A 4014-nucleotide genomic window follows, 5' to 3' on the forward strand; every position below is an offset into this window, starting at 1 on the left:
TGTATGTGTGGTGTGTGTGTGTGTGTGTGTGGATGTCCGAATATTTCTTTTTCTAGTGTGTGCGTGTATGTGTGTGTGTGTGTGTTTGTGTGTGTGTGTGTGTGTGTGTGTGTGTGTGTTTGTGTGTGGGGGGTATGTACGTGTGTTTGTGTGTGTGTGTGTGTGTGTGTGTGTGTGTGTGTTGGTCTGGCACTTCAGTTCAATTAGCGTGTGTGCGTGTGTGCATATGTGTGTGTGTATGTGTGTATGTGTGTGTGTGTGTATGTGTGTGTGTGTGTGTGTGTATGGTGTGTGTGTGTGTGTGTGTGTGTGCGTGTGTGTGTGTGTGTGTGTGTGTGGGTGTGTGTGTGTGTATGTGTGTGTGTGTGTGTGGATGTCCGAATATTTCTTTTTAAAGGGGCAGTGCAAGAGTCACGTACTGCATTGCTGAAGGATTGATTTGTCTTTTTGTTGCGACTTGCGATATAAACAGTCAAAAGCTTTACACAGCCATCTCACAGATGACTATACACTCACCGTTAGTGTTGACAGTCAAACGAAACTTCATGCGATTTGTCAGTTCGCATTTCAGTCCCGCCAAAATGTAATTAACATGTCCCGTGAACACGTTCTGGGGCTCAAAGCTGTGTGCGGCATACCAAAATGGACCCACATACCATCGTTTAAAATGTTCTTACGTAATCAACCACAATGTCTTGAGGTAAAGTACCCGAAATAGAAAGAATTCTCCATCTCGCCGAGACTAATAGACTTCCATGGAGGCTTTTGACGTAAGTAGTTCACGTGCGGGACCTGATGTGAGCTTGATCAAGGGCCACGCGTTCCTGCCCGGAGAATTCTCAAAACTAATTCGTAAAAAATGTGCAGTTTTGGACTCCTAGCTTGCATGAAAGCCAATGACACTTGATATATAACCGGTGAGGCCTTATATGCCACAACCCTCGTAAAATAAATTTTGATTTGATTTGATCTCTGCTCCCAGCTTTCAAGATCGGTGACGTGTGCGGGGAGCTGGACCGTTGCATGCCGGTCAACATGGCGGCGTGCGAGAGGGAGCAGAAAAACAACGCCACCTCCATCAAGCGCTGTGTCTGTGACATCAACTGGCGGACCGTCACAGCATTCACAACGTGCACCTTCCCAGCCAAGAAAATTATCGGTGAGGGCATAAATATAAAAACAACATTCGCTGATATTCACACTGATATTTGTGGGCTTATTGTTGTTCCAGAGGTAACAGGTAAGCCCCCCCCCCCCAAAAAAAAAAAAAAGTCTGTTTACGGTAACATAGGCAAAAAAAGAGTCGATAGGTCGGGAAAAACATTTTTCCCCCAAAAAAACATATTTTTAAGTTATTTTGCCAAAAAACAAAGACTTTTTTTTCTTTCTTTTTTTTCTCCAAAATGCAAATAAAAAGTCTAGGGTCGCGCGAAAAAATAGGGTCGGTCGGGATACCGTAAACAGACTATTTTTGTGTGTGGCCTAAACTGCAAGACGATTGTACAGACCCTTGATATCGACTTTATTAACCACTGTTTTTTGTGTGTACAATGGTATTAACTTTCTTTTAAAAAAAAAAAAATCAAAACAATTCAGAGGAATTCCTTCAAGTTTTGACTTTAATTTCAGACGAACCGTGTACGATGAAGGACGACTGTGCGGACCATAACGCGGCCTTGATATCGACTCTCTTTCTCTTCAACATGGTTTTCTTTTTTTTAATTTCAGACGAACCGTGTACGATGAAGGGCGACTGTGCGGTCCATAACGCGGCCTTGATATCGACTCTTTTTCTCTTCAACATGGTTTTCTTTTTTTAATTTCAGACGAACCGTGTACGATTAAGGACGACTGTGCGGACCCCAACGCGGCGTGTGTGAACAACGTCTGTGTGTGCAAGGCGGGCATGAGAGACAAGTCTGACGCAGAGTTCTGGGCCTACCCTGATGACGTCACGCTGTGCGTCGATAGCACCTACAGGCTAGGTACGAATTTTATCTCTCTCTTTTTTTTTCTTTTTTTTTTCCTTCCCTCGAATTTTATTTTGTTTAGGTCCCCCGAAAGCGGCGTATGGCTGCCTGAGTGGCGGGGTGGAAACGGTCGTACACATCAAAACCCACTCGTGCAAATTCATGAGTGAACGTAGGTGTTTCAGCCAATGAACGAAGAAGAAGAAGAAGAAGAAGAAGAAGAAGAAGAAGAAGAAGAAGAAGAAGAAGAAGAAGAAGAAGAATCTTGTTTAGGTAGAAGTACGATATTATTGTATAAGATCATATATATATCTAACGTTTGGGCCAATAGCATCTAAAGAATCAAAGGGGAGTAAGCGCTTTAAGTGTATGTGCATTCAAAACACTTACGTCCCTTTGTTGCTGATGTCTATTTGATGGTTATAATGTTGTTCAGGCCAATAAATATTTTGCTAATTTCTTATGAGTATTGTTAAAGGCTGCCATACTCGTAGCGTTCATTAATTAATTCATATTGTTTACATGTGCCAATAATGTTATAAAACTGTACCTAAGGGGATATAATAACGATTGGCTGTAGCTTTCGAACATAGAAAAAATTATTTCAGTATTGCAAAGTGGTGTTGATAGTGTCGAATGTAAACAGACTAGTCTCAAACGCCATCTTTGGTTTACGAAACTTCACGAAGTGACGTCAACGGTCTAAAAATAGCCCAAGTCCTGGAGAACTGTTGCTAAACAATGCAATAAAGAATTAACTATTTCTCGTAATTGGTAAGGACTTCAAACCTAAAACTTTGCAGGAAGCTTAATTTATACATCCCCGCAACGATGGGAAAAGCCCTGGAAGTAATTAAACTAATTAAATAGGACTATGTCAGCCTGTAAGTGTTGAGTGTTGAGTCTTAATTCTTGAGTCAATAATGTAATGTGGGATTATCGTAACTGTGCATGAAGAAACGGAGCCGGTTGTTCAGAGAAAGGGGATGTGTGTGTGTGTGTGTGTGTGTGTGTGTGTGTGTGTGTGTGTGTGTGTGTGTCTGTGTGTGTGTGTGTGTGTCTGTCTGTCTGTATGTGTGTGTGTGTGTGTACGTGTGTGTGTGTGTGTGTGTGTGTCTGTGCGTGCGTGCGTGCATGCGTGCGTAACAATAAAGCAAATAGAAGACCAATGATGAGAGCAATAAATAACAAGTCGCGTAAGGCGAAATTACAACATTTAGTCAAGCTGTGGAACTCACAGAATGAAACTGAACGTAGTCCGCCGCTAGTGCAAAAGGCAGTGAAAGTGACGAGCCTGTTTGGCGCGGTAGCGGTTGCGCTGTGCTTCATAGCACGCTTTACTGTACCTCTCTTCGTTTTAACTTTCTGATCGTGTTTTTAATCCAAACATATCATATCTATATGTTTTTGGAATCAGGAACCGACAAGGAATAAGATGAAAGTGTTTTTAAATTGATTTCAAAAATTTTATTTTGATCATAATTTTTATATTTTTAATTTTCAGAGCTTGTTTTTAATCCAAATATAACATATTTATATGATTTTGGAATCAGGAAATAATGCAGAATAAGATGAACGTAAATTTGGCCTTCGCCGAAGATTGCTTGGCCAAAATTTCAATCAATTTGATTGAAAAATGATGGTGTGACAGTGCCGCCTCAACTTTTACAAAAAGCCGGATATGACGTCATCAAAGACATTTATCGAAAAAAATGAAAAAAAGTCCGGGGATATCATTCCCAGGAACTCTCATGACAAATTTCATAAAGATCGGTCCAGTAGTTTAGTCTGAATCGCTCCACACACACACACACACACACACACACACACACACACACACACACACACACACACACACACACACACACACACACACACACACACACACACACACACACATACACCACGACCCTCGTCTTGATTCCCCCTCTACGTTAAAACATTTAGTGAACGAAGAACACGAAGCAAAGAGCGACGTTTCAATCCAAGGGTCTTTTTAAGGCATATTAACAAAGTAGAAACAAAGAAGAAAACAGAGAATATA

The 4014-nt window shown here is 41.3% G+C and overlaps 1 long non-coding RNA gene across 1 annotated transcript; it reads left to right on the forward strand.

Moving 5' to 3' along the window:
• The first annotated feature begins 1000 nt into the window (after window positions 1-1000).
• On the forward strand, window positions 1001-2088 carry LOC138956879 (uncharacterized). The gene is made up of 2 exons (XR_011452854.1): window positions 1001-1159; window positions 1827-2088. It is a non-coding gene; the product is annotated as an uncharacterized lncRNA (long non-coding RNA).
• The last annotated feature ends 1926 nt before the right edge of the window (window positions 2089-4014 follow it).

This window comes from Littorina saxatilis, unplaced genomic scaffold, assembly GCF_037325665.1.
Source record: "Littorina saxatilis isolate snail1 unplaced genomic scaffold, US_GU_Lsax_2.0 scaffold_3598, whole genome shotgun sequence".
In the NCBI taxonomy this organism is placed as follows: Eukaryota; Metazoa; Mollusca; class Gastropoda; order Littorinimorpha; family Littorinidae; genus Littorina; species Littorina saxatilis.